The sequence below is a fragment of the Cupressus sempervirens genome, chromosome 4 (assembly GCF_028749045.1).
Source record: "Cupressus sempervirens isolate cs-2001-9-10 chromosome 4, ASM2874904v1, whole genome shotgun sequence".
Lineage (NCBI taxonomy): Eukaryota > Viridiplantae > Streptophyta > Pinopsida > Cupressales > Cupressaceae > Cupressus > Cupressus sempervirens.
The window spans coordinates 398,970,798-398,979,141 of NC_143121.1; the positions used below are offsets into that span (position 1 = coordinate 398,970,798).

The 8,344-nt window shown below is 30.0% G+C and overlaps 1 pseudogene; it reads left to right on the forward strand.

Moving 5' to 3' along the window:
• The first annotated feature begins 4,992 nt into the window (after positions 1-4,992).
• Positions 4,993-8,069, forward strand: LOC149561728 (cytochrome P450 720B2-like; annotated as a pseudogene).
• Positions 8,070-8,344: the final 275 nt, after the last annotated feature.

Below are 8,344 nucleotides of genomic sequence, written 5' to 3' on the forward strand. Positions count from 1 at the left end.
AAATTTATTTAATAATATTATTAAATAAATTTGAGATTATATTGATATTAAAAATCGAATAAATATTTTCTCAATCATTTTATTTTGATAATAAAATATAAACTATCTATTTATTTGTATCAATTAATAATAATAGTATAATTTTAATTTTAATTTTGACAATAAAGTAAAAAATTTCTCTTATTTAATTTCTATTAATTCAAATAATCAATAGAAATTATCTTTTCTATAAATAAAAAAATATCAAAATTAAAATAAACAATAATAATCTTCATAAATCTCTAAAATAATGAATTATAAATATATGTATTTTTTAAAGAAAAGTATTATATTTATATTAATAATAAATTGGTTCAAGAAATGCTCCCAAAGAACCACTGATGAAAAACTTTTACCGTTCCAAAAAAAAAAAGTACAAATGTCATATTCTACGAATGTAACATCAAAAAAAGATCTATCCAAAATTGTCCAATGCCTAGAGGCAAACCAACATTAAACCCCTCATAACCTACTATCCTAAATACAAAACTCTTACATCAAATGATCATGAGAAGCCCAAACAGAGCTACCTAAATCTAAATTGCTACCCATATAACAAAAGCCTCAAAGGCTATTTACATCAAAATTATTCATAGAGATTGAATAGTTTATCATTTACAAATTTGCATGTGACCATCATATTGTCATATCTTCACAAATAAGGCAACAGATGGAAAACTATTCTAGTGGATGACCTCAACTGCAAGATCAAAAACCATAATTAGAATTAAAATATTATGAGCAACAACATATAAGGTCCCTCAATTCTTTAACAAACAAGGCCTGTAGCAAAACCCTTGAAGATGAAGAAGAGGTTGCATCTTCCAAGGTAATTACTAATGAAAACAAAAGCCAAGATAACCATAACAAATACCTTCGTGAAATGTAAAATATAAAAACAATAGCCCACACAAAATTAGTACACATGTCATCATAAGAGAAGTTGGAAGAGGCTGACAAACCAAGAAATAAGGCTATGAACTACAAAATAATAAATAGAAAATGAATACAACACATACCAAATATCATCATAGCCACCATATGTAAACAACAGTACCAACAAGAATTAATGAGCAGTACTAAACTAGATCCCTATGCCAATGGAAAATCCAAAGTTAGGAAGGCCACATGAATAAAAATTCAAGCACACTAGGAAATGATATCAAAGACAATAATTTAAAACAATAGAACAACCAAATGACAAAAAAAATAGAAAACAAATATAGCACATACGAGATAGAACCAAGCCACCATTTGCAAGAAAATGTAACATTATGCAAGATATGATAGAGTGACAAAAGGATGATGAAGTTAGCATGTCATGTCACTCTATTCAAGTTCAATAAAATATTGAGTGGTTGGAAATGGGTCAAGATCAAGTAAATATCCCTTGGAACCCATATTGACCCATCAATGCTAAAAGAAGCCAACATGTTTCCTTCCCTATATGTGTGCGTAATGTAACATTCTTCAAAAGAATCCAACATCCCCCATATTTGATGTAGAATATAATGAATGCTCCTAGAGAATTTTTGATAATGTATACATGTATGGATGATTATTTTCAGGTCACCCTCAACATGCAACATAGAAATCCTTATCTTTTTTGCTAAAACTAAACCATTAAAAAAACTAAGGCCTTAGCCATATTATTAGTGCATGGTGGAATAGGAAAAGACATCAATACAATTGCATAACCCAAAGGATCTCTAATAACAACACCAATGCCTAAAATGCCCAATATACTCTTTGATTTCCCATCAAACTTTAGCTTAAGAAGGTTAGAGCTAGGAGGAGCCGATTTCGAAGACACCCTTACATTAAAATTAACAAAGGGAAAAGGCATGTTGGTAATCCCCTTTCATAATTTGGATATCATATTATCCCAAGAAGTAAAGATTTGGTTACCTCTATATTTATTTTAATACACATTCAAAATTTTAGTGATTGACTTTTCAAGTTTAGCTAATACTAAGGATAAAGAAGAAGGTGAGTTATGAAATATGTGTTTCTTCCTCTCCCACGAAATATCCTACACCATAGAAGATGAAATGCACTTCCAAAGATAAGAAAACATAGATTTGGAATAATTTTGGATATGCCAATATTGGAACAAATTCAAAATTCTATTAGGGAGAGGCATTGATAAATGTAAATTTTGCATAATGAATTGCCAACATTGTTGGGAAAGGGGAAAGTTAAGGAAGATATGATCAATAGTCTCATTTTCATTAAATTACATAATACACAATGAAATGCATTAGCAATATTTAATTTTGCCAATTGATTGCTTGTCAAAATGTCTTTCTTCAAAACAAGCCAAGGAAAATAACTACCTTTAAGCAAGACACAACTATGCCAACAAAAGGAAAAAGTTGTATGATTAATTGTCATATTAAGAGAATTTTGAATCTCTTTGTAGCCAATTTTAACTTAATAATTACCACCCTTAGAGGGGGGCCAAAAGAGTGTATCAACCTCACTAGAAAAAGGGACCAATCTATTAGAGAAAAGATGATTTAAAGATACACCCACATTAGGGGGAATAGAAAGTTTTGAGAAATTCTTCCATCTCACTTTACCAAATAATAATTCAATAGCAGAAACATAGTTAATAAGTCTAGAGCCCTAGCTATTAATGACCACAACACTACAATTTTGAAAATTCCTCATTAGAAAGGATAAGAGGATTTTTGTTCCATTTGTCTAACCATAAATTGATACTCTTGGCATTATGATCCTCCAATATATACATACATATATATACACATACATACATACATATATACATATGTATGCATGCATGCATGTATGTATGTATGTACGTATTGTTTTGTTTTGTTTGATAATTTAGTTGTCCCCACAAGAGCTCAATAGCTTTTTTATTTCTATTATAAGTCGACTATTATTTGTGTTCTAAGTTGGGTTATTTACTATGAGGCTTCTATTAAGGTGGATTTTTCTTTTATAGAAGTGGGGTATTTTTTGTGTCTAGGATGTGGTACAACTTATTATGTTCTTGTTTTCCTCTTACTTATTTCCTATTAAGGTGCCAATGTCTCCTAAAAATGCAAACTTTTTGTTTTGGAAAGAGATTAGTTATTGCTCTTGGGTGTGGCGATAAATTGTTATTATTTTTTTCCTTTAGGTTTCCTCTTCCTCTATTTCTTCTTTTGAGGTGGAATGCTCTCCTATCAAGGTGGACAGAAGTTTTAAAAGAGAGTTTTGGTCTTGACAATGAGATGCCTTAGCTAATGGTTATAGATTGGCTTTGGAAGACATTTAAAATCCAATGTAAAGGTTTTGGGAGCCTCAAAAAGCCCAATAGTCCCCTTCTCTATTTTCTGAGATTGTATTTTTCTTAGTGCATGTATTTGTTCTATCTTTTTTGTTGTTCAAATTTAAGGTTAGGAGAGACTTGTTAAAACCAAATTATCATATTAAGGGAGCCTAGAAATACTCTTGTATCATGTTTGAGGTTATGTGAGCTTGTAAATAGCCTATATATTATGTTTGAGGCTTTGGCCTCCTTGAGTGGCAACTTATTCTTTATATGTTTAATATTTAATTTTTAGTGAGTTATTGTTTGGATGTGTTGTATAATTTGTAGCTATACATTATTGTTTCATATCCCTATGAAAATGTGTGTATAAAGAGTTATGGAGACTCTATTGGGAGGTCAATACCTCCATCCCCTCTAGGTTGGTGCCTTTGTCCAACATAGACTAATGGATTTGTGACATGTTCTTAATCACTTCCCGTGGATCCTTGTCTTTGGTTGTTGTAACGTTCATTGGTAGATCAAGCTTTTGGTGTAACAACAATAGTGATTCCAACAAGTGGTATAAGAGCATTGGGTTACAGGTTCAAATCCCTTGAGTCATGTTGGGGAGGGGATTGTTGAGAGGTCAGTGCCTCCATCCCCTCTAATTTAGTGCCTTTGTCTAGCATAGACCGACGAATTTGTGACATGTGCTTGACTACTTCACATGACTATTGTAACATTCATTAACAACTTGAGCTTTTGGTGTAATGGCAGAAGTGGTTCCAACAAACTCTTGAAAACCTATTTTAGAATAATCAAAAAGATTTATTAAACTAAATAAATTTTAAAAATTATTAGATGGCTTACAATTTATTATCTACTTTTTTTCATTATACTATTCAAATACTTTACTATAAAATTCAAATAAATTTGATTATAAACATGTGAAATCACTTTTTATATGTGTATTCACTTTATATAGTAATTATTCATTTCAAAATCAATCTCAAGAACCAAAAGTCAAATAGGGTAGTACCACTTTGCTATCCTATGTCAACCACCACTACATATTTAGAGGGAAATTCTATTATTGGTAATAAAACAAAAGCTATTCTTCTAAGATATTAATTATTCATTTCAATCTCAAGAACCAAACGTCAAAAAGGGTAGTACCACTTTGTTTTCTTATTCCAACCACTAATACATATTTAGAGTGAAGTTGCATTATTGATAATAAAACAAAAGCTATTCTTCTAAGATATTCCATTATTTGTAAAAGAGGTCTTAAGTTCCACTCTCACCTATAATATATAGCCTGACCCACTTTGTACTACCAAAAAAAGCTATCGTTATAAACCAATATATTAGCTTAAGTTGCTCCCAAAATGAAGCATGAATTAAATTCTTCCACCCGAAAACAATGGTAAATGATGGACAACAATCATCTATCGAGAGACCTGTACAAGCAAGACAATCGAGGTCAAGCGAGAAACTTATAATCAAGATCTGATATGTGACACCCAAATGCAAGAAAACAACAATAAAAAGAATCTTTATTAATTGAAGAAATTTAAACCAGTTTGAAATTATTATATTTAATTAAATGAGAGTTGAAAAATGTATTTAAGGAGACCTCTTCGAGCTCAGAGAATATGAACTTTCAGTCTTTTCTTGAAAGGTTTTTTAAAATGGAGGGGACATTGTTTGTATGGAAAATATGGTCAAGAAACAACAATGGCCAGGAAATGTCACTGCCACATGGATCCACTGGATGGCCAGTCATTCGAGAATCCACTAGTTTCTACCGAGGCCTCACATCCATTCAATCATGCCAATTCATTCAAGATCATGAAAAATAGGTGACTAAATCTACCTCCTTTCTATATCCCTTTTCTTATGTTAAATTTGTCTTAGTACTGATTTTCACGCAGCAAAATTCTTTGCTAACTCTCTTTAAAACTTTGAATTCTTTTATGTTTGTGGGTAACAATTCAAGTGGGTTTAATCGTAGAGAAATTTATGGTTAAATGTATTCGGGTTGGACTAGTATTAGGAGAGGTGATCTTTGCAAAAGGCTCAATGTTTCACTTTTATGAATATTGTCTAATTCTAATGAGCGTTAAGTGTACCATTCATTCCCATTCTCATAATAAATGAGTTCTTGTGATCCACTACTCATGAAACATAGATCAATGAGTTTTTCTTGAAAATGAATGTAATAATACTATCTACTTTTCATTCTTCTTTCTTATCATCACTTGAAATGAATTATCTCAGCTTAATTGTTAGTTTGAAATGAGGGTAATAATGTAGGTATGGGTCAGTTTTTAGAACAAACTTGTTTGGAAGATCACACATGGTTGTATCAATGGATCCAGAGTTCAACAAATATGTTTTGCTAAATGAAGGCAAGTTTTTCCAAGCCAATTATCCCCAGTCTTTCAAAGATCTCGTTGGGAAATATGCTATACTCAATGTCCATGGTGATCTTTAAAGGAAACCCCATGGAACTGCTACCAATTTGTTCAAGAATGAGAACCTTATGTCAACGTTTACGGATGATATACAAAATTTCTTCACTGTTGCAATGCAAAAATGAAAAAATAAGAGTGTCATTCTTCTTCAAAAGGAATGTCATAAGGTATATGTTTCATGTCTTTAATTAATTAAATGCTATATTGTTCTATACATTTAAGTTGGAATATATTAATGTTAGAATTTTCATTTGTATATAGTAGGTTATTGATACTTATGTTAAAATGTCTTTCTATGATAAATCACCTTCACCTAAGTAGTTATGTACAAAGGGATTCAATATGTCAAATATATGCACCTATGATTGTTTCAATGTGTTGAACCAATTGGACTACCTACCTTCGATTGCTTTGTGTACTTTTAAGTAATAAAAGAAAGTAAAGGTATTTAAAGAAACAAATGAATGTAAAAATATAATTTAGTATTCATTTTTCATAATGATAAAAAACAAGATTAAATATAGTTCTAATATTTATACATAAATAGTAAGAATATATATGAAATAAGTCTCAAAACCTAAAATTTTGTGAAGATTGAAGTTGTTCAATTGATTTTTTAACATCTTGTTTGACATTAATAATCTCTTCAATATAGGTTCTTTTGAATATTATGGGCAAAAAATTGTTGGACTTACCTCCATATGAAGACTCTAAAGAAATTTATGAGGCTTTTGAGGCATATGTGGTAGTTATCCTCCAAATTCCCATCAAATTTCTAAGATCTAATTATACAAGAGGGATTAAGGTATTACATCTAATTTTAGTAACATTTGATCAATAAAAGAATATTTGGATAAAATATTAAAATTTTTGATGAGAAATGTAGGGAAGAGAAACATTCATAAGAAAGGTTGAAGAGTGCATAGAGGAGAGAAGACAAAATCCTCAAGTGATTCATAATGAACTATTGACATAATTTTGAAAGAAGAGTCATGGTCAAATGAAATTATTAGAGATTTTTTTATTATTTATGATGTTTTCTAGTTATGAAACTTCTTCCACGACCATAGCATTTTCTATAAAATTCCTCACAAGTAACCCACAAGCAATGGAGGAGCTCACGATGAGAATTTAGTTAGAGTTTAGATAGATTATGTAATATTAATAATTATTAGGCATTTATGCATGAGTAGTGTGCCAATGATCAATAAAAAGATCAAATGAGATTAATGAGACGTGACTTGTGCTTTTAGTTTTAGTTATGAAAATTTTGATTTACTTGTTCTTTTTTACTTGAATAACTTAGTGAGGAGTTCCTTGAAACTTAAGTTCTAAGGGTTGAAATTATGGGACATGGATGTTTAGTTATATTTAGGGTAGCTTTCTAGTTGATACATAGGAGACAAACAAGATAAATGTCTTAAAATATATTATACATATATTGTGAAGTGTATACGACTAATTACTCTTAAGATTTAAGTCATGTCTTGTTCTCACACGAATAATAAAGTTGTCATGATATTATGCAAGACTTATAACTTACATTTTGATTAAGCAGGTTGAACATGATCTTTGTTGAAGGCTAATGGAAATAGAAAGATAACATGTGACAACTATCAAGCTATAAAATTTACTCATTGTGTAAGTATAAAGTTTGATTTTAAATAACCCTATCTTCTACTCCTATTATAGAATAAAATATTTAATATTAATATTAGATCTTTTTATGAATTTACAACTTTGTTCATTATGATCATTAAATAAAAATGACATTGATATGTATAAACTTATTTTTCTTCCAAGTGATGAAAGAAGCTCTTCGATTGGGTAGTGCAGCCCAAGGGGCTTATAGAGAAGCAACACAAAATACTAAATTTAAAGGTTTCATTTTCTGAAGTCTTAATTTAAGTTTAATATTGTTTAAGGAAAGCAAGTGGATATGTCTATTGTTACACTCTTATAAGCTAACTAAGTGCAAACACAGATTTTATCATTCTGAAAGGATGGATAGTGTATGTACTCCTAGTTACCATACATTTAGATGAAAAGTACTACCATGATCCTTTCACTTTCTATCCATGGCATTGGAAAAATGAGTCTTCCCTAGTATGTCAATTTGTTAACTTATTTTTCAAACTAAAATTGTCATATAACCAAGGATAATTTTATGTGCTACATAACATGAATTTGATTTGATTTACTCATTTAATTTGCAGGCTTTATCTGAAAATCCATGGTATATGCCATTTGGGAAAGGTGCTAGGATTTGTTTAAGTAGAGTAATGATCTAAGTAAATGATATGAGTTTAAGTAGAGTGGTGTTTGTGTATGAAAGAAAAAGATGGAATATTTCATGAAATTTGTGTTTGATATTTGTGACGTTACATTAATAGTTAATAATAATATGATCTTTAGGTCATCATTTTCTTAAATAAATCATTTTAATTGTCAAATCTGTTGATAAAGATTTTGTATGGTATATTGTGAACCTATAGGTTGTAGAGAGGTGAGGAAGATATTTGTCAATAACTAAATTATATTTTAAAAATAGGAGACAAGGAAAAAT